General features: G+C 36.4%; 1 protein-coding gene and 1 long non-coding RNA gene across 5 annotated transcripts in view; one reads left to right on the top strand and one right to left on the bottom strand.

Annotated features, from left to right (window-relative positions):
* Positions 1 to 8,533, top strand: part of LOC137237057 (uncharacterized) — a 125,937-nt gene extending 117,404 nt beyond the window's left edge. Inside the window, exon 4 of the long non-coding RNA XR_010948788.1 lies at positions 8,244 to 8,533. This is a non-coding gene — a long non-coding RNA (uncharacterized lncRNA). The remainder of the gene's footprint in view (positions 1 to 8,243) is intronic.
* Positions 1 to 24,016, bottom strand: part of Pxd (Peroxidase) — a 1,822,298-nt gene that overhangs the window by 1,353,781 nt on the left and 444,501 nt on the right. The window lies entirely within an intron of this gene.

Below are 24,016 nucleotides of genomic sequence, written 5' to 3'. Positions count from 1 at the left end.
AGGCAGGATCTTTGTGAATACTTAAAATGTTCTGCTAATGAAGCTTAGCAGGTTAGGCAGGATCATTTCAAGAGTTTAGTAGTCTGCTTCAGAGCAGCAGTCTGCTGAAAATACTTGAATGAAGGCTAAACTCTAGTCTTGCTTTTTTTTAGCAGGTTACTGATTATTAATGAGCAAGTTTGGCAGGATCGCCATATAATAAATAATGTTTTAGATAGTGTGTTGTTAGAATTGTAGTCAAACATTGAATTCTCTTCTTTATTAAAAAGTTGTTTCTTTTATACCAAATTTCTATAAGCTAAAATACCTACTTACACTAATACTTACAAACTAAGCGTATTACATACATATACTTTCAGTTCCCTGGGAACTGCAATCTAAGCATAAATAAAATTAGATGTGGGAAAGGCAATGCAAGCATAAATAAATTGTGGGAATAATTTATATGCAGGTAAAGGCTTGTGGCGAGCATTTGGTCAGCTTTAAACAGTAATATAATAAGGTTCAAGTTACTAGACGGCGCACGGCGCAGTTACCGTGGCGTGTGAAATTATATGTGTGTACAAATGAATGAATATGTCGATGAATTTCAGGCCGTACCTAAACGAGCCAAAATATATATATGTATAAATGTATTAATATGTATTTAAGAGTCAATGCATTTTAAGACATTCCAAACCGGGTCAAAATATATGTTTGTACAAATGAATGAATAACTTAATGAGTGAATGCTACAGGTCAAATAGCCTAACAAACAAATATTAAAATTTATTAAAATTGACCGGAATAACCCAAAATAGGAAAATTTTGATACTTGTCGTGTGAAATTTCCCTAACCTATCAGACTCTGTTATCGGAATATTATGTAACCGAAAATCGGTACCAGTTCACAACGATGCACAAGTGCGAATAAAATGAAAATGTAAACTAAATTTTATATTAAATATTATTAATATTGTTCAGAAATTCTTGTACATTAACATGGATACATTTTTTTGTTATTTTCTTTAAGCAAATATTTAGCAAGTACGTGTAATTTTTGGTGGTAACAAGACGATAACACCTGGTAACGTTATTATCCGCAATCAGATACGAGAAATTGTTTGTAATTTGCCTAACCGAATAAAGAATGTTGCTATCAGATTAGAATAATGGTGTTACACTCTAGTAACCTAGTAAAGTTCGGAATGTATTTTAATCATAAATTTTAGTCCACCAGAGAAAATTTGTACACCTCATTTTTGCAATGAGTATACGGCAAATACATATATGTTAAAGAATTATTCGTAGATACTTTAAAAGTGAACACATTATTCTTCAATAAGTTTTAGGAAGATATATATTATTTGTATGGTGGTGTGGCGTTGCTCGCTTACCACACCAAAGTAGTGGGTTCAAAGCCTGGACTTTGGTGTAAAGAAGTCGATCCCGAAATATTACAATTCATTTTTTACTATCTGAAATTTGGCGACATAAAAATTCTATACCTTTAATAATACAAGCATGTGTGTAGTCAGGCAAATAATACAATATCAGCTTAAGTAGAGATAATAAAGATAGTGATAGTGCAAGCGTGTTGAATGCGCTGCGCAAAAACTTTTAAATGTACCGGATGGTGTTAAGTGTAGTGCTAATATTTTGCAGCTTGTGGTCAAAGATGTATTTGGATCTGTTTCGGATTATGCCAGCTTATGCACAAAAGGACAAAATATAGCACCATTCTTCCATCGATCAAATGTAGCCAAGTCTGCGCTTTTAACACGCCAAATAACTTGGAATTAAGGAAAATTGCTTTGTTCAATCATATGAAATTCAATGGAATTCTAAACTCCTTATGTGTGTAAGTTTATTTTTGAACCGAAATGGTATATTTTTAGTTTTAACGGACAGAACCATCTCAAAACCGTGTGACGCGCTTAATGGGAGCTAAGCGAAACTGAATGAAGTGGTATGGCAACACTAGTAAAGCTCTTGCTGCCTTTTGACAAGGCCACAACAGTATTGTGCAGTGCAAAGTCGGTAACATTGCCTTTGGTCCGTCCGCTAATAAATCGCCTAATTGAAAATCATATTTGTCCTGCACTTAATGAACACACAAATCAAAAGGTATTTAAGGAAAGTGCTAAGAAATCTCTTTTGAAACGATTTGATATGAACATTGGTACCAATGAACAAGGTTACCATATGAAAGCACAGAAACAAAAATGAAAGTCCAAGATTTTGCTAAGAATAATTTAAAAGATGGAACTTCTAATCTTTTGCTTATGGCAGTCTTGCCATCTCGTTGGATTCAGTCTTATAACTGTTGATCGATTTCTTTGTTTTGTTGTCATATTTGTTCTTCAGCTTCGCAGAAACCATCTTCTTGCTGCCTTTTTTCGGCGTGCCTACCGTAGTTAAGATTGAAATATGATAGAAGTAACCTTTTCACGTTGATTTTATCAAACTGTGATTTTTGTCGGCTCAAGGTCTAATGTAATAAAACACTTTTCTAATTATTTGAAAATATATTTCAGTCTCTTTCGGAGATCGTTTTCCGGAGCTTCAACAATAACAAACAAATATTCACATATAAAACTGAACATATTGTAACGAATTTAGTGCAATTTCTCTTAACCTTCTATTAACGTTCGAATCACTAAATAGTTGAATAAATAACTCCACTATTCAATAATAAAAATGGCCTTCACAATAACACTCTACTTCTCGAAAGATAGCGTGCTTAAATCAAACTCATTACTGATTCTCAACTTTACCGCCTTTTATACTCTGTGATTTCTCGTTCGCATACTTCTAGGCGTTTCTATTTCTAGCATTTACTTCTCGTTTGCAAGCTATAAATTTCTCAGCTATAACTACAGATGCACGATTTTATAGCTTCTCGCATAGCCCATGCGCGTGTATATGTGAGTGATGCTTGCACAAATGATTGCATACTTTCCGGGGTATCTCAGATATATGCATGTGTTTGTGCGTTACTCTCCGCTGCTTGTATGGAAATATGGGTAGACATAACGATTGATTTGTTGATGTGCATGCAAGTCACTACTTAGTATCGGCTTAGAGATGATAGGTTCCCCGTAGTGTTGCTAATATTCGTCACAATATATAAAACAGAGCAAAATTGTATCCCCAAAAACACAGCGAGCACATAGGACGTAGCCGTTAATGACACAGTGGAGCGAACAAGCGAATTTTTGAACAAAAATAAAAATTGTATGATTGTGAATGCAGACAAAAAAAGGACAGTAGCAATTGAAAAAAAGCGACTATAGGTCAAAAATGCAAAGTTTACTGGAAGATTTGTCGTCATACCGAAGACTACGCCAGGATCCGACGTTAAAGTTACAAACGAAAAATAATCAGTTGGTGGATAAATTGCACAAATTAGGTCTCAAAATGTCTACACACACAGCTCTGCCTCCCCGCATATATGGATTACCAAAGGTCCATAAAGAGAATATCCCATTCAGACCAATCTGTCCTATGTGAAATGCTCCGTCCTACAATTTATGTAAATATCTGACTAATATTTTTAAAAATCTGACGATGGAGCTGGAGTCGTACAATAAAATAAAACTTTGTATCAAAAGCCTACATTATCAGGACGAATAATGAATTTTAAATCAAAACACCCAAGGGGTATGATTATGAATACGGCGAAAAACTTCATTAGACGAGTATTAGATACGAGTGACGAGGTTTTTCATTCAGAGCATAAAAAACGTATAAAACACATAATAAAGATGAATGAGGGAAGTCATTTACCTACTACAGAGGTTAATAAAAGAATACCTGAAGGATAAATGCCGGAAGAACAGAGAGAAAACGGCTACAAAATAAAGAGATTTAGTACACATACCAGGTTTTTCAGAAAGATTGCAGGGCTCATCTGTATTTTTGACAAGGAGAATATAAGGATTACACACAAACCATCGTACACAACAAATATATTTTTTAATAACGTGAAAAGCAAAATAACAAAATCAGACAAACATAATGTAATATATAAGATTACATGTGTGGGAAAGGAAAATAATAACTGTGGAAAAGAATATGTGGGCACAACAAAAAACAAATTAAAACAAGAATATTAGGACACAGATCTGATATTAAATGTAGATCATCTGGTAACATTCAAAAAACAGCACTTGCGGCCCACTGTACAGAGAAAGGAGACCAACCAGATTTTAAAGCGGTGAGCGTACTAGGGCAAGAGACAAATTATAGCAAAAGGTTGACGTTAGAAATGCTACACATAGCAAATACACCACCAAGCAAGAGACTCAACTACAAAACGGACACGGAAAATTGCTCACATAGATAGATAATTAATTGAGGATCGTACTGCGACCATTGGTCTATTGTGCCCTTGCTCGCATATATGTACCTATGTATATAGACACTTATACCTCAGTTAAGCGGAAATTACCCACCGACGTCTGCCATACGTACGGACGATTTTCGAACGAAATACGTTTGACCGAACCCTCAAACCAGTAGGAATCAATTGAGCGTCTGTGTACATGTACATAACATAGTTGTGTGTGTATTGTTTACAGATTAGCACTGTTGCCATTGACCATTTTGCAGCCATGCTTATGGAAACATCAAGTTTTTCCAATTTAATTTTTGGTGTTGTAAAAGGCTGGAATTAATATTAAATAAATATAAATAGATTACATATTTATAATCTGCACTTTTACATAATTATTTCGAATTATTTTCACAATTTTTTAAACTTTAATTAGGTGTTTTTGCATAAAACTGAAAACGGTCAAAAATTAGCGCACAAAAGTTTACTAGGCAACTCTGTCTAGTGAGAGAGAAATCTTACTTACTTACTTAATTGGCGCTTAACCGTCTAAACGGTTATGGCCGTCCAACAAGGCGCGCCAGTCGCTCCTTCGCTCCGCCAACCGGCGCCAATTGGTTACACCAAGGGAGTTTAAATCGTTTTCCACCTGGTCCTTCCAACGGAGTGGGGGCCGCCCTCTACCTCTGCTTCCATAGGCGGGTTCCGATAGAAACACTTTCTTGGCCGGAGCATCATCTTTCATTCGCATAACATGGCCTAGCCAGCGCAGCCGCTGCGTTTTAATTCGCTGGACTATGTTGATGTCTGCGTATAGCTCGTACAGCTCATCATTAAATCTTCTTCGGTACTCGCCATCGCCAACGCGTAGAGGTCCATAAATCTTTCGAAGAACTTTTCTCTCGAACACTCCCAAAGCCGCTTCATCTGCTATTGTCATGGTCCATGCTTCTGCCCCATATAGCAGGACGGGTACGATAAGTGACTTGTAGAGTATGATTTTCGTTCGCCGAGAGAGGACTTTACTTTTCAATTGCCTACCTAGTCCAAAATAGCATTTATTGGCAAGATTGATTCTTCGCTGGATTTCAGTGCTGATGTTGTTGTGAGAGAGAAATCACAGTATGATAATATCATCGTGAAAAGGTCGCTACATATATTTATTACATATATTATTTCATATTTTAATATTTTGTTTTTTCTTTTTTCAATAATTCAACGTACTTGTAAAACGCACTGTTTAAAAGATTTGACTATATGAATAGAATTTTTGCTGTAATTATTTGTTTATATATTTATAATTTTTTTTTCATTTATTTGATTCTATTTATTTATAATTTTGTTTTTTTTTGTAATTATACAAACCCGCATTTATTACTAACTGATGACTAAACAATCCTTCTTTTTTTAAAAAGTAGTTGTGATATAGATTTAGGAATAATAACCGGTGATATTTGCACAGTAAGTGATAACCCAGTGATACATTTACCTCATTGACAGTAGTTGTGTAAATATGTGTTAAATTCTAAGTGTGTTAGAAAAAATGTCAGGAAGAATTATTTCAGGAAAAGGATGAAGAAGCCCGGCTTAGGGAGTCTGGTCGAGGACACACGTAGGTCCACAATAAACAGTCCAAGCGCAAGGCTGTGTTATGATTTTTATTCTACGCACACGCTCCATGATGCAGGCACCATCGGTGGATGCGAGCCTGTAACGACAGCCTTTTTTGTTTTGACGCAACCGGGTATATGCACAGATGTGTCTACAACGGCATACAAAATTTTCCCCTTCTTGTGTAATGCAAGACTACGCCAAACACGAGTATGTATAAGTTGGTTGAATTGTGGGATGCATATACGTGCATAGGTGCGCCCGCTATGACGTCGAGCACGGATAAGGCTGAAAAACTGTGCCGAATGGTGACAACGATATGTACTGCAAGTTAAAAGTGGGTATAAAACGGGGTGCGCTTCACGGTTTGATTATTAAAAGTTTAAATTCCCGGTCTGTGCTGCTTGCACCGAGTGATAAAAAGTGAAAGTTTAATTTTAAACAGTGCGTGTTACAAGTACGTTGAATTATTAAAAAAAAAAATAATAATAAATAAATTTAAAGTTTTGTTTAAAAGTGCGGGTTGCCGATAAGTGTCGCGCCGATGTATAAAGTAACCAATTAAACTCTGGGAATTATTGCCACCCTGCGGGCACAGCAACCTGATTCAAATAAGTTGGAATTTTGGAAATTTGTCTGAGTAAGTAAGTTGTTTTTCTTTGTTTTGTTTTTTTTTTGTGCAGAATATATAAAAAATATGTGTGTTTTTTCTTTGATAAATAGTTTTGAAAGTCAGAAGCAATATGCTTGCAATTAATGTTTGGCTAACACGGAAATTTTTCTTGTAATCCTTTAAATACCCAAAGTAGCCATAGACCGTGACAAGTATGAACTAAAAAGGGAATAACGACAATTGCAACAACTAATATCCAAGAAATTCAAGGATCAGGATCCAATAGCCACATAATTATTCACGCAAGGATTTACATAATTGGTCTGGCACGAAATAGGAGGTAGTAATAAGACAACAAAACACAAGTTAATCAACGGAGCAAAACACAACGAATATTTCACTATACACGCAAACACATACACAAGGTAAAACCCAACCGAAATTAACACAACACAACACAATATCTACCAGCACACATGAACATAAAATTCCGCAACATAACTACGGCAACATTATTGGTAAGAAACCCAGCAGCAAGTAGCACGGTGGCAAAGCTAGTCCAACACACACCTACATTGGTAACATTAAGAATCCACCACCACAAAAATATTAATACACGCAACATCACTCACAAGCAAAAATGAAGTAGATCTCCAGCAACATCACCAATTGGGCGATCGGGAGAACCGATGAAGTTGTCACCATGGGCGCTCTCATCAACTCGCATGCTCACCACTTCGATAAATCATTAGGGCGCACCATTAAAACTTAAGAATTTGTTCACAAAAACATTATGAATCGTTTATCATTTATTTAAACATATTTAAGTTTTTTCTTTAACTTTTATTATCTTTTAGTAAAACTTGAATAAGTATTGTAGCTATAAGATAGAATTTTTTTCATTTTTGCAATATTTATTGCTTCTGGATTTTTTTTCACGTTTCACAATTTTGATTGCGTCTTTTTTTTGAATTGGTTTACACCCACGCGCGCATATACATAAGCAGTCACTTATGCACTTATGTGCAAAAACTGTATTATGGATGTAATTTGCAAATTTTCCTCTTTGGGTTTTTTTCCTGGTCTCTTTTTTGAGATTTCTTTTAAATTAATTACAATAAAAATTTTTAAGACCATTGAAGCAAATGACATTAGCAAAGAAAAAAGGAAAACGCAGAAAAAAACTATTCTTTGAAAGTTTTTTATTGGCTGAATTTAGTAAGTTGTGGGTAATGTAACACTGATTCCGCTTTTGCACACACGGTTTTTTTATTGAACATTTTCTTTGTTAATTATTCAAATTTATTAGTTTTTCTGAAATTAAAGGTTTTTTTGTTTTGTTTTTTGATCATCAAAGTTCAACAATGTTATGAATTATTTTTTTCTAGCCGCCTTTTTCATGTCATCTGGCCACAGTTATGAATTTAAATATAATAAATATGTATTTATTTTTTATCAATTTTTGCGTTTGAACTTAATTTTTTTCATTTTTAACATACTTGGGAGATTTTTTTCGTTTTATTCATTTCACTATAACTATTTTTTTTTACGTCCGCGCGACCTAAGTAAAAATCGAAAACTTTAAGAAAACGTAAATATCAAAAAGATTAAGACCTAAAGCTCTCCTTGATATTGGTTATTTGGTCAATGCCCTAGTAACTGAGTACCCTACATGTATTGTTGTATATTTTTCTCCTCTTTCAGCTTTATACGGTGATTTTGGTATCAAACCCGGTTGACAAAAGCGAGGTGAGTTCACGCTAATGTGATAACATATACATACCACACATACATATGTATATATATTTTATGATAACTAATCGTACACATGTATGTACATATTTAAAAGAATTTGAATTTGTATGCATATGGGTCATTATTTTACAAATCGTACGGATTTGTAGAGACAAATTTATTTGTTGGAATCTTTTCGCAATTTAATTCAACACATATATCAGGAATTTCTCGAAAAAAAAAACTTTTTTTTCAGAGATCTGCATGTGCTCAGATTCGATGGGTAAGCAAGCTTGCCCACATTCAAATTGCCATATCTTTGGTTCCACTCGTTGTATCTTATTAATTTTTGTTTTATGTTATGTTAATAATAATGAGCTTAAAGGCCGTGGTTAAATAAAACACAATGTTTAAAATTCGATTGGTTTTTTTAATTTATCAATATTTCGCCTTCAATCTGAAGCCATCTTCAGGGCTGTAAGTAAACACAAATATATAAAAAGGGGACATTAATTTGGGATACATCGTCATTAAAATTTACTTTATGCAAGCAGGTATACATATAAACGAAACACAACTTACAATTGTGATTATTCTTGATGGACTGATCATATGTTCGGAAAATAAAAGTAAAATAAACATCAAAAATTTATACATTTTAAAGTACATCAAGTGTAAACAAAAATATGCACAAACAAATATATAGGGAAACAATAGAACAAAGAAAATGTCGTCATCCAACATTATGATTTGTTGATCCTAAATATGCTGCTAGCGGAATAATTTCTGAACACTGCTTTCTTTCATGTGCGCCGTGAGACTTGCATTTTGGGTTTTATTGCTTAAGCAATAAATTGCGACATGCATATGCGCATTGGTCTGTGTCACTTTTAAAATTAATTCTCTTATCATTAGGCGTGTTCATAATGTGGAGCATTTCCATGGCGAAGCGCTTATTATATTGTTTCTATATGTCCAATATAGTAACATTCTAGAAATCGGGATCGTGGCCCGTATCCTTACAGTGGGCTGTTAAGGCCGTTTTATTTTCCGAAGCGTTGTTCCTAAGTTTAATATTGGACTTATGGCCGGAAATTCTTGTCTTTAATTTTAATTTAGTTGTCCCCACATTCTCGCATAAGTGAGACCAGTCCGCATTGCATGGGATTCTGTATATTACGTTGGATTTCTCATCTTTGGAATTCTGTCCTTTGTATTGCTGTAAATATGTTTCAATATATTGTTGTATGTGAACACTATTTTGACATTTTCTTTGTCATATAAATCCGATCTCTTGATCGTCACTGCTATTCTTGGGACATAGGTTATCGCTTTGTATATTTGGTTATTTGCTTCTTCGGGTTTCCGTTCATTACGTGCTCTGGTATAGACATTTCGGACCAGTTTATTTACCAAGCTACTTGGAATATCATTTTCCTCTAGAGTTTTTTTGATGATCGTGATATTCTTCTTGTGGCACATTCTGTCGCTTATTGTAAGTACCCGTCTTATGATTTTTTTAGCGGTATTTAATATTGTACTTTTTTCGTGTTTTGAATAAAAGTTGATTAGTCTTCCCGAAGCTGTGGGCTGTGGGTTTTCTGTACCAGTCAATATATAACTTGTTGTTTCTCCTATTGATTAACGTGTCCAAGTACAGTAGTTGACAATCTTTCTCAGCCTCTATTGTAAATTTAATGCTTCTGCTGTAGCTGTTGAGTTCAGTGAGAACGTTTTCAATTTCTTCAGCTTTTACAATGGCAAATAAGCCATCTACATACTTTGTAAGTAAGCGTGGTTTTCAAGTAGTTTCATTTTCCAATCTTGTTAGGAGCTCCTCCATGACAATGTCAGCTATGGGCCTTCCTGTACGTTGTTCGCATATTTTTTCATTGTATTTAAAATATCAATTCTCTTTTATGCAAAATTTCACCATTGAGATAAATAGTTCCCTTGTTAAGGATGTATATTCTTTTATGTTTTCCCACTTTGCGGATATGATTTCAATGGCTAAGTCAACCGGAATTTTTGGGAACAAGGAGACTACGTCCAAGGAAACAAGGCATTCGTCATCATAAATATATGTGCCATTGACCTTACTCTTAAATTCTGTTGAGTACTTGACATTATATTTAGAAGAACAAGTGATATTTTTGAGTATTCTCACGACATATTTACAGAGGTTGACGGGGAGTCGATAGATGAACAAATAGGTTGGAGTGGTATACCTTCTTTATGAATTTTTGGTAATCCATAGATTCTGGGAATAATATCGTTTTTACACAGTAGGTTGTTCTTTTCCTGTATATCTATGGCACCGCTGTTGGACATTCTTTGAACAATCTCATTTTTTTGTCTTGTAGCTTGTTCGTCGGATCGCGTTTTAAAATTCTGTGGGTAGAGATGTCGTTCACCAGTGTCTGAATCTTTGTATCGTATTCGTTTTTGTCTATCACCACTGTAGCGTTGCCCTTGTCGGCATTGAGTACAAGTAATTGTTTGTTGTGTTTGAGGAACCGTTTTGTCTCTTCCAGTGTTTTGCGTGTGAATTTGTCTCCTGTGGAAATCGTATTATTCTTTAGATGGTTTCAGCATGCACCAACAGCCGAACTCATTTGAATTTCAAAGCTTCCTGTGAAAATAGTATCATTACTTCATATGATAAAAATTTTATTTTTAATATAATCCTTTTTGAGTTAAAAAAAAGAGGTAAAACTAAACTTTTTTATAAACCACTTTTTGCACAGATTTTTTTGTTCGCATAGGATGTATGTTGGGTTGGGTCGATTTGTATGGACGAAAGTTAACCTATATCTCGCCATTGATTTTTCGATAGGATTTAGGCTCAGGAAAAAAAAGTTCCACAATTGGTATAGACAGAAAAAGTAAACAAACAAAAGAACAGTAATCGTAAATAAAATTCGTAAAAAACAACAATACAGCAAACAGATAATCATCCCAACATATCATAGTTTTTGTCCCGACGACGAACGTACGTAAATAATTCGATCAGCATTATTTTTTGTGTCTAATAGCGTTTTCTTTTCTGGAAAAGTGTTACGCTTTTCGTACGCCGCGCAAGGGTTGTAAATATATTTTGTTCTACTCTAAAAAGCAGGTAACGCCCTTACGAGTATTTCGTTCTTTTGTGAAAAATGTTGCCTGCTCGCAACGCAAAAGCGTGCCACTTTTAGCGTGCATAAAATGGCAGTGTGGCAGTGAAACTCTGCTAAATCAGATGATAGTGACAATTTATTTTGGTAACTTCACAAATTTTTAGCGAAGAAAATTGAAATGAAGAAAATAATTGCTAATGAATTTTTATTATCATTGACAGCGCGTTTGTGAAAATCAGCTAATACACGATGTAGCCATTTATGTTCTTTGCATGCACTATAAATGTTGACAATTTTCTGGGGTAGGAGTAACTCTATTAAGGCTTTACCAACAGGTTGCGGTATGAATATGCACAATCGACCGTGTCTGATTTGAAATTCATTTTCCTGTCATTAGAGGTCTCCCAAATATGTAGCATTTCTAATATAAATCGTTTGTTATAGTTTTTCTCTTTTTCTAAGAAGATTACATTTTCGAAGTCAGGGTAGTGTTCGGTATCCTTACAGTGGGATGATAAAGCCGTTTTGTTGTCAGAAAAATTATTCCATAATTTTATATTTGATTTGTGTGCGGATATCCTTGTCTTGAGTTTTGATTTTGTAGTACCCACATATACCTTCTGGCATACGTGGGACCCGTCGCCATTACATGGAATCTTGTATACCACATCGGACTGATCCTGTATGGGTATCTTATCTTTCATGTTGCTGCAAATCAAGACATCTTCAACGCTTTCTTTGAAAGTGAAGAGCTTCTGACGAAAAAACGAAAAACCAAAATCAAAAACACGAAAATTAACAAATAAAAGAGGTTGGAAGACAAACAAGAAAAATTTTTGAATATTAGCGTGATACCTGAATACCTTTGTAACACGAAAATTTTACAAATACCGACAAACGGTCAGTGGCTTCTCTCTCTTGGCCCCAAATACGCTTTACCAACAGATAACAAACAAATTCCACTATTTTAAATGATAGCGGATGGGGAAAATTACATCCAAACAATTAAAGACAAAGATACACAAGAGATTGAGCGGAACAAGTTGACGACACTTATAAGAAATCACAAGAGAAACTAGACAACTTCGGTAAGAGACAAGTTTACACGAGAAACACTTTGTTCCACTAAACAGTTTTTGAAGAACACAAGCAAATTTTAGTACTAAATGCAGACAAGGGTAATGTCACGGTACTAATGGACAAATCAGAGTACGACCAAAAGATGCAGAGTATAGTTAACGATATTTCTACTTAAAAAGTGAAGAGACACCGTTAATAAACTGCAAGAGAAGAATAATAAAATATTAGAGTAAATGTACAACAATAAAATTGTTAACTTAAAAGAAAAATTTCGTCTAAAATATAAAACATCCAATGCTCCCCGCATATATGGTCTGTCCAAAATCCACAAGAGCGGCATTCCTCTCAGGCCCATTTGTTCTTCTGTCAATTCTCCGTCCCACAGTTTATGTCAATTTGTTGTCGAAATATTTAAAAAATTGACTATATCATCGAAGTATAATGTTAAAAACGCGATAGAATTCAAGAATAAAATAAAAGATACATATTGGAGAATTGCAGAGCTTTTTCTACAATTGTTTGGCGACAAAAAAAATGGGCGAACAATTTTGCTTCAATAATTATTTTATTTTAGCAACTTAACTTGGTCACGATTACAAACTGAATCAATTAAAACACTAAGACAAGGTTCAAGTAGGAAACTGTAAAAATTATTCATGTTGTTGTTGTTGTTGTTGTAGCAATGTTTCGCCCCACCTGATAGCTGTGACCGATCACAAATTGTCATCAATATCCTCTAACGGGAGTCCAAGGAAACTTGCTGTTTCGACAGGGGTGGACCATAATGAAAGGGGTGTTAGAGGCGTTGGTTTCACATTACAATTAAAGAGATGGTTGGTGTCATGTGGGGACACATTGTAAGCGGGGCAAACATAATGTATGTCGGGGTTGATTCTGGATATGTAAGAGTTAAACCTTTTACAGTATCCAGAACGAAGTTGAGCCAGAGTGACTCGCGTTTCCCTGGGGAGTATGCGTTCCTTTTCCGCAAGTTTTGGGTACTGTTCCCCGAGTATCGGATTCACCGGACAATTCCCGGCATAAAGGTCCGACGCCTGTTTGTGGAGTTCACCAAGGACCTGCTTGTGTTTTTTTGCTTCATACGGCTGACTTCTCAGGTGCCGTATTTCCTCAAAATGCTTACAGAGATGACTTCTTAAGCCCCTAGGCGGTGCTGGCTCATCAATCAGATGTCTGTTGGGATGCCCAGGCTTCTGGATATTCAACAGTAACTGTTTGGTTAGCATCTCATTTCTCTCCCTGATGGGGAGTATTCTCGCCTCATTATGTAGATGGTGTTCTGGGGACATAAGAAGACAGCCCGTGGCGGTTCTGAGCGCAGTATTTTAGCAGGCCTGTAGCTTCTTCCAGTGGGTAGCTTTTAGGCTTGGCGACCATATAGGGGACGCGTAGCACGCAAACGGCTGGCCAATTGCTTTATATGTGGTAATGAGCGTTTCTTTGTCTTTTCCCCAAGTACTGCCAGCAAGGGATTTGAGGATTTTATTACGGCTCTGGATTTTCGGAACAATTGCGGCTGCGTGCTCACAAAAATGTAGATCCTGATCAAACGTCACACCCAAGATTTTGGGGTGTAGGACAGTCGGTAGCGTAGTGCCATCGACGTGGATGTTCAAAATGGTCGACATTTGGGACGTCCAAGTTGTAAATAGGGTCGCGGGTGATTTAGTCGGTGATAATTCTAGGTTTCGCGAGGCGCAAAAACTGGAGAGATCAGGGAGGTATCCGTTTATTCTCTTGCAAAGCTCATCGATCTCTGGGCCTGGGCCTGTGGCAATTATTGTGCAGTCATCGGCGTAGGAAACTATAGTAACTCCTTCTGGTGGCGAAGGTAGTTTTGATATGTAAAAATTAAACAAAAGTGGGGATAGGACACCACCCTGAGGCACCCCTTGTTTAATTCTTCTTGGCTTTGATATTTCGTTTCTGAATTGCACCGATGCCTGCCAGATAATTTGCAGAGACCCTTACTTTGGCTCGTTTGTATACGCCATCAGCCGTTGTTACTTCTACCACTCTAACTTTACCATCTTCACCTGGCATATTGGCTGAAATGCGACCCAAAGCCCATTTGAGTGGTGGTGAAGAGACGTCCTTCAGAAGCTCTAGATCGTTTATCTTAAAGTTGGGCTATACAGTGTTCCACTTTGAAGGTTTTTGTAGCTCTTTCAGGTAGTATTGATGCTAATGACGCCAAAACTGCTGCTGAATATATTGGACACCTTGTAGCGACCTAGTATAGTTGTGTTGATAGTTGTTGTTGGTTCAGGGATCGTGAGAAGCGATCGACCGATGAGGAAATGGCCGAGTGTGTGTGCGCGAAGATCATTAGGGTAACTGGATATTGGGGTTAATGGCCGGCTGTTGACTATGGCCTCAGCTTGGCAAACTATGGTTTGGAGAACGTCATGTGATTGTTCGTTGTTTCCGATAGCCCGACGCAAGTGATACTTAGCAAGTTTCACTACACTCTCCCACAGGCCTCCGAAGTGTGGTGATATTGGTGGAATAAATTTCCACTCTATTCCTTCGTTTCGGCAAAAGTTTTCAACTGGTTCGATGTGCGCTTCTGTTACGAATGACGGAAGTAGTTCTCGTTAGCTCCAATAAAATTTGTTGCGTTGTCTGAAACAATTACCCGACACTTTCCACGTCTGGCTATAAACCGTTTGAGTGTGGCAATGAATGCGGCTGTCGATAAGTCAGGAGCGATTTCAAAATGAACGGCCTTTGTGGTGAAGCAGATGAAAACTGCGATATCATATATATTATTTCTAATTGCTGTTTTTATGAGCAAATCCCTTTTTCGCTCTTATTTGAAATCCAAATCTATAAATATTGTAAAGATGGAGATTCCGGCTATTAGCGAGCTTTGGGCAATATTCGTCGTAGGGCTTCTGTTTAGCTGTATTTGATTAAAAATAAACGATTGTGAGCACACAAATTTTTCTAATTGTACTATGGCACTATTGGGAATATTTGCACTGCATTATGGGCAAGCTGTTGAACAACTGCATTTGCACTACAAAACGCTAGATGGCGCCGCAAGCAGACGTTTTAATTGATTGTTAGCTGATTTCTGTTGATATTTGACAAGAGACTTATATACATACATTCATACATACGTTCATAAAACATTCGTACATACAACTTTCATAATTTTGATGGTGACTTCGTAGCGGCATATAAGCAAAGAAGTACAGCTGATTTCTGTTGATTTTTGATTTGAAGCCTTGAAAACCGTTTAAGTTAAATACCTACATACATACATACATACGTGGTAAGTTTTTAAATTTGTATTTTGCGTGAAACCGATTTATTTATTTGGGACGAAGTATCTACGGTTCCTAAAGATGCAATTACCATTGTTAACAAATTTTTAAAAGACATCATGAATGTTAATTTGCCTTTTGGGGGAAAAATATTTGTATTATTGAAAATTGTATAAAAGCTCACCGGTGTGGGCAAAAATAAAAATTCGACGATTAATCCAAAATATGCGAGCAAATAATGACCATGAGTTTAAGAACTGGTGGCTCAAACTAGGAAATGGTAACATAGAAATGCAATCAAATATCGAAGATACGATTGAAATACCTCGAAAATGCTACATTGATCATAATAACTGCAAATGCAATAAATGACAGAAACGTATCTAATTTTCATTCAACAACTATAAGTCCAAACAAGTAAGGAAGGCTAAGTTCGGGTGTAACCGAACATTGCATACTCAGCTGAGAGCTTCGGAGACAAAATAAGGGGAAATCACCATGTAGGAAAATGAACCTAGGGTAATCCTTGAATGTGTTTGTATACATGGGTATCAAATGGAAGGTATTAAAGAGTATTTTAAAAGGGAGTGGGCCATAGTTCTATAGGTGGACGCCATTTCGGGATATCGTCATAAAGATGGACCAGGGGTGATTCTAGAATGCGTTTGTACGATATGGGTATCAAATAAAAGGTGTTAATGAGGGTTTTAAAAGGGGGTGGCCCTTAGTTGTATATGTGAAGGCGTTCTCGAGATATCGACCAAAATGTGGACCAGGGTGACCCAGAACATCATCTGTCGGGTACCGCTAATTTATTTATACTAGCCGGATTCGTGTTTTGTATCTTGTTGCGAAAGATGCGCACGGGTCCGGCTAGTATACTTTAATTGGCGAACGACCACTAATTTTTTGAGTACTTGATAGAAAGCCACAGTAGTCTACGCCTACCTTTACAAACGGGAATGATGATGTGACTCGGCTTGCTGGCAAAGCTCCCATAATTTGCTCTGTAACGACTGGGCGAAATTTATTTCAATTTATTTAAAACAATGTATTTATTTATTTATTCAATAGTCTACAAATTGAGCAATTTAAACAGACTAAATAGCAAAAGGCAGTACATTTACAAATAGTATGTCTTATATAAACCGAATGTGCAGTGTAAAACATTAAGTAAACGATCTTAATATTTACGGTTACATATATGATATTAATGTATAATGATATGCGTGATAATTTAAATAAATCACTTAACTTTACAAGAGGGTATGAGTTTTGAATACGTATGCCCAGTAAGGGGCAGACGAAGGTGCTCAGAAAGGAGCAGACGCGAATTGCTTAGAAAGGAGCTGATTGCCCAGTAGGGGGCTAACGAAAGGTGCTCAGAAAGAGCTGCTATATTATATATACATAAAATGGAGTAATAGTAAGTTATAGTTAGTTATTTGAAATATCTATACATATATACTAATTTAACTCAAATAAAATACACCTCTTTATTTTGAAAAGCGAGTCCGACAAACAAAGTTACTATAATGCTTGTTAAAATACAGGCACAAACATCGAAGTGCTTGGTGCATTTCGAAATTCGACCTACATGTGCTCAAAAAAAGCGGATGGAAATGTCTTCATAGCTTCATGGGAACATTAAATTTGATCTCGCTAATTAAAACGGGCTATTTACCCTTCCACTCAATAATTTCACCATAAGCAACACACCAAGCATTTCCCTGCGTCTCTCGAGACAAGGGAGGTTTATAAGCTTTAACCGACTGTTGTAAGAGGGACGATTTCTTGTTGGATCCCAAGCCAAATGACTTAAAGCAAAAAGTAGGAATTGTTTTTGATCCGATTCAAGCTTGTCACGATAGATTTGATAGGGTTCCAAACGATTAATGCATACTCCAATATAGGTCTCACTAAGGCAGTAAAGAGAGATTTTGTAACGTAGAGGTCATTAAATTCCTGAGCCCATCGTTTAACAAAAGCAAGAACTCCTTTCGATCGGGTCGCGCAAGTTTCAATATGAAATTTAAAGTCAAGTTTTGGGTCCAATGTAACACCCAGGTCAATAAATCTAGTGACTTGCTCCAGCCGGTAGTCACCAACCATGTAATTGTACACTTGAAATGATTTTCTACCAAAACTCATAAATTTACATTTATTTAGGTTGAGGCTCATATCAGTAATATTGCACCACTTGACTAAACTATCGAGATCTTCTTGAAGGAGCAATCTGTCTTCCGGAGTGAGTATAGGTTTAAAAAGCTTTACATCGTCAGCATACATCAAAATCTTGGAATGAGTTAACTCGCTTGTAAGATCATTAATAAATAGCAAAGGACCAAGGTGACTACCTTCCGGTACGCCAGAAGTAACTTTAATGAATTGAGATTTTCTGTTTTTAAATAACACTTTTTGTTTCCTTCCTTTTAAGTAAGAGGAAATCCAACTCAGAAGTTGAGGTGGAAACCCTAAACCATTAAGTTTATAGGTGAGAATAGTATGGGAACCTTATCGAAAACTTTGCTGAAATCCTTGTAAATTACATCGGTATGTAGGTTATTTCTAAAGCTTCTGGAGACATGAGTAGTAAATTCCAACAGGTTCGTCTCAGTTGACTGGCCTTTGCAGAAGCCATGCTGAGCTGGGTTAAAGATATTAGAAACTGAATGAGCTAGTTGTTTAGTTATAATGGATTCGAAAAGTTTAGGTATTTCACTAAGTTTTGCAATGCCTCTATAGTTTGCAACACATGATTTACTGCCACTTTTATACAGTGGTATAATAAAGGACTCTTTCCAGAAACAGAGAAATATACCTTGCTTTAGAGAAGCATTAAAAATATTCGTTAAGGGCCGATAAAAATATTCCACGCAACTTTTTAGAACAACAGAAGGATTGCTGTCGGGACCACTAGCATAAGAAGTTGTTAGGTTTTCTAGGTGTAAAAACACGTCGTTACAGGATATCGAAGGGGCTCGTACACCGCACAGCAGTGGCGAGCTAAAAAGAACATTCGGTTGGACGGGCACGCAATTTTGTGCGTAGTTTGATTTAAAGAAATGAGCAAACATATCGGCAACTGTGGCATCGTCACTTGAAATCAAGTCTTTAAATTTCATGACTGATGGGAATCCAGTAGTCTTTCGTTTAGTGTTAACAAAATTGAAGAACGACTTGGGATTAGAGGATGTAGTCTTTGTAACACTTTTTGTTCAAAGAATTATATTTATGACGTAGAATAGAATATCTGCTATAATCATTTAGAAGTCCAGATTTTTTATATCTCTTAAACCAACGCGTTTTCTGATTTTTTAAGCGGTTTAGTTCCTTGGTGCACCAACCAGTATTTACTGAAACTCTAACGCTATTAGTTTGGTGGATACAAGCACGGAATATGAGGTGTAAAGCACTAGTAAAATGATGAACGCTCTCGTCAACATCTCCACTAAAATAGGGCCAAACTATAACGGAAAGCTCATTTCTTAATTTCCTGAAGTCAGTTTTCCTAAATAAAAACCTAGCAGCAGACAATTTAATATAGGTGTTACGTTGTTTTGGAAGGCTAAAGGTTTCAGCAATTAACTCCAATGCAGGGTGATATACATCTTCAGAAAGTACCAACGGGTCAGTTCGGACTAAAGATAATCTAGAAGTATCACTGACAAATATTAGGTCCAAAAATTTACCAAACTTATTCAGAATACCGTTAACCTGAAAAAGCCCACTATATGCAAGGTTGTTTAAGAACGCGTTAAAGATTTCTCGAGAAGAACAGGGAACCAAGCAACCATCAATCATATTCCACGTTACACACGGTAAATTAAAATCACCAAGAACTACAATCAAGTCAGAAAAAGTAGCCAAATAAGTCACAGACATTATAATCGAAGCGTGTTTGTTGTATAACTGTAGGTCAGATTGCGGAGGAACGTAGCTAATAGTAATGTATAAATGCATAGATAAGAGTTTGATACGAACGCAAAAAGATCGATATATGATCTAGTAAAGCACAACAGTTAAATATACAAGAAATATATAAGTTACTCAAGAGCAAGCTTAAAAGTAAATATTAATAGTAATGGTAAAACATTGAAATAAAATGTAAAAATTTAACATTTGCAACACAATAACAAAAATTATATATATATATATATATAATTAAAGAATTTAACTAACTATAAATATTATATAAATGAAAACATAAATAGCAAATCTCATCGTTGTACATATATAAAGCAGTGAAAGTATGAATATAAAGTTTTCTTAAAGTTGGTTTTATTTAGACCATTCTTAATAGAAGCTGGGGTGGAGTTCCAAACACGAACAGGGTTGACAAAAAATAGTCTTACAGAGGGTAGGAGAGAAAATTTGGGAACAATCAAGTAATTTAGTCGGCCAGACCTTGGAAATATCAATTTCTCATATAGGTAATTAGGCTTTTTCTCCGCCATCAGACGATAAAGGAAGATACAATTTCTTGCCTTTAAATACTCCAAAATTTCACAGCCCAAGAGGCCAGATTTCCATGCAGGGATATGCTCGTATCTTCTTAGTCCGTATACATATCTCGTGACATTATTGAACACCACTTCAATTTTATGAGCAAACTTGGAGTCCATCTTGCTATAGATGAGTTCAGGATAACAAATGATCGGTAGTATAAGTTGTATAGCGAGCTTTCTCCTAATGGCAACCGGAGTATATGAGGCAGAAATCGTAGGTTGCGTAAAATATAATAAACTTTACTTATGACATGATCGGTACATGTTAGGCTAGAATTAATGATAAAACCTAGATTAGTAACCTTTGACACAAATTGTACACTCTTATCTCCTAAAAATAGCGGTGGAATGGTTAAGGAGTCCACGCGTCAGCTGCATATAGGGAGAACATAGGAATTAGAGCAGTTCAATCGGAGGCCGTTTTGCAAAGCCCAAGATGCGATAAATGATAGGCCTTTGTTGAAATCAGAACATAATTCACTAGTCTCCTGAAGAGGCTGTATGTCATCAGCATAAGCATGAATTTGAGCGGACTGGCACGTACTAAACACGTCATTGACAAACATGCTAAACAGAAGTGGGCCCAGTATAGAACCTTGTGGAACACCAACTAAAAGAGGTCGCAGATCAAAAACTTCAGACGAAACTTTTACACGTTGGTATTGACCTTCCAAATAACTTTTCATTAGCCGCACAGCTGATTCTCTAAACTCAAAGTATCTTACTAGCTTTGAACACAGTAGTTCATGATTGACGGAATCAAACGCCTTAGAAAAGTCTAACAAGCACAGCAGCGTCATATGGTTCTTGTCAAATGGTATGCGTATGTCGTCAAGTATTTTCATAATAGCCGTGGTACAGCTGTGCTTGGCCCTAAAAACCAGCTGGAACGAAGATAACAAGCCAAAACAATTAACATGTATATGGATTTGCTGAGACATAATAGACTCAATTACTTTAGACAGTACAGGCAAGATACTTATAGGACGAAAATCGCTGGGACTACATGCAAATTTAGCTTTAGCCACAGGAATCACATTTGCAATCTTCCATACATCAGGAAAACAAGATGTCGTGAAGCAGGGTTTATGATATGGGTAAGCGTAGGTAGGATAATCGGAAAAATAATTTTAATAAATTTTAGGGGAATTTCATCTACACCAACCGCTTTAGACCGTATTTTAAACACACATTTTGCACCATCTAATGTCAACACAGTAGTAAACCCAAATATTTCACCAACATTATTAGCAGGACACGAGTAACTCAAGCGAGGAGCGGGCGAATATGAAAAGGTAGTACGGTTGACAAAAGCATCGTTAAGAGTGTCAGGCTCTAGCGAGCATTATACATTGTCACTAGCATGTACCCGAAGGTTTCTCAGATAGCGCCACAAAACATTGAAGGGTAATACAGGATCCATCTTTTTAAGGAAGTACTTTCGCTTTTCTCGCCTAATAACTGAAGTAGCTTCATTCCTATCAGTTTTAAAGGCATTCCATTTTTCATCCGTCCTGGATTTTTTCCACGCGGAATACAACTTGTTTCGCCTTTTGATCACATTCAAGACTACCCTGTTAAACCATGGACATGAAGCGGTTTTGCAGTCATTAGTGCGAATCGGGACATGTGATATAAAAGCCTGGTAGACAAAATCATGAAGAAAGCTCAGCTTCTCATTAACAGAGCAAAGCCCTCAGCATGTAGCCCAGTTAACTTGTGAGACATCCTCTACTAATCTTTCAATATTCCACATTCTATAATCATAACAACTGTACGAACGATTTACTACACTTTTTTGTCAACATGTATATCAAAACAACAAAAAAATCATGTCATGGTCAGATATAAACGAGAACTGGTCAAATTTTAAAACAACATTGACATCAGATACAATAAAATAATCAATAAGACTTGGACAACAATTATTCCCATACCTCCTCGGTATATTTACATTAACAAGAAACAAACCAACATTAGAAACATCCTCTAATAAAAGGGATGTGTACAGATCATTACACACTAGATTGACGTTGAAATCGCCACAAACGATTATATGAATATAGTCAGCAGCATAAGCGGACAGCATATTAAAGAATTCACTCACATTACAGTATTTATTGGGACTATATACACAGGACACAAGTACTTTAGACATAGAGTTAGTCAATTCGATATACAAAAATTCAACATTCGTACCAACGGAGCGAGAAACAAATCTGCTTTTTAAAGATTGTTTACAATATATAGCTACACCGCCACCCCTTCTACTGGTCCTATCGTCTCGATTAAGTATATAATTCTGAATGTTAAAATGCGAATTCCTGATATCGGAGCTGAACCAAGTCTCAGAGACACAAACTATATCAATGGAAGAAAATTCAAAGGTATTTCTCACCATGTCCATTTTTGCAGAGTTAAGGTTTTTATTTTTTTTTTTTTTTTTAAGGTTGCGCGCATTGAAATGCACAACATTGAGCTAACTCTGGCGAGCGCATAAAATATTTAGCATTGCAGCACTACAATTATCAGCGCTGTTCTTCTCTTTTTTGTCAACCAGACTTGAAAAGAAAAACACCTTTAAGAAAACGAACAACATAGGTGAAACAACACAACTAAAACTTGAGATTTACAATCTTTACAATAGTAAAACAACAAATATTAAGACGTAACAAAAAACAAATAAGTAAACTAACGAAACGGCATCAAGTCGCCTTCACACATAATTTGGCAGCAGCATTTTCATTCTTCCTTACATGAGCATTTCCTCTGATAGTTCTCACTGCCAACAGTTTACCCTCTCCCCTTAATTTTATGGCCTCTTGCAGTATTCGTCTTTTTCTCGAGTGAGACTTTCATAAGATTGAAAGTTTCCCTCAAAACCAAGCGCGGAGAGAGATATTTCTGTTTTCATTCGCCGTCGGTAATCGCCAAAAGCACGTAAAGTACGATAAGTGCAGTTAAGTATATGACTGCATAAAATCATACCATCCTAACTTAAATACATAAATATGTATGTTGCAGGGACAGTTATCCGCTATTTCATATTTTTAATAAAATCATTGTCATTTGAGCAGTAAACTAGGTAAGAGCGTTTTTATTTCTATCCGTAACATTTTGGTGCCTCCTGTGAGGACTTAATTTAATTTAGTTTGCAATGGCGGAATTAAGATTGCGTGCGTCGGCAATTAATGCCATTAAACGGATTCATGATCAAGTAAGTGCATTTCAGCCGGGTTCGCTTGAGGAAATTCAACTGAAGCAAGAGCTGAAATCACTTTCAACACATTTTGATCGATTTACGGCAAACCATGGCCAGTTGGGGAGGGCGGCTGAAAACGACGAGATGCAGGCACATGATGAGTTGTGGGAAGACGTTGAAACCACATTCAACACCACCTACACTATGCTGAGCCGGGAACTTATGAGCATCAAATCGCATACCATATCAATACCCAAGTGGACCCGGGAAGGCGAAGTTAAGTTGGAGCGACTGGCCGTGCCTACTTTCGACGGAGCCTTTCAAAATTGGTTGGCGTTCAAGGACGCCTTTGACGTACTTGTGCACAATAAGAATTATCCAGAAGCCTACAAACTAGGCAAGCTACGACAGGCAGTGAGTGCAAGTGCAGTACCCCTCGTTGGAAGCTAATACTCTGGAGGATATGCAGAGTTGTGGAAAGCGCTCACCGAGCGGTTAGATAATAAAAAATTGCTAGCCCAGACGCATGTGTCACGACTTCTTA

This window comes from Eurosta solidaginis, chromosome 1, assembly GCF_040869045.1.
Source record: "Eurosta solidaginis isolate ZX-2024a chromosome 1, ASM4086904v1, whole genome shotgun sequence".
NCBI lineage: Eukaryota > Metazoa > Arthropoda > Insecta > Diptera > Tephritidae > Eurosta > Eurosta solidaginis.
Note: the sequence above shows the minus strand (reverse complement) of the source record. Positions and strands in the feature narration are given on the sequence as shown.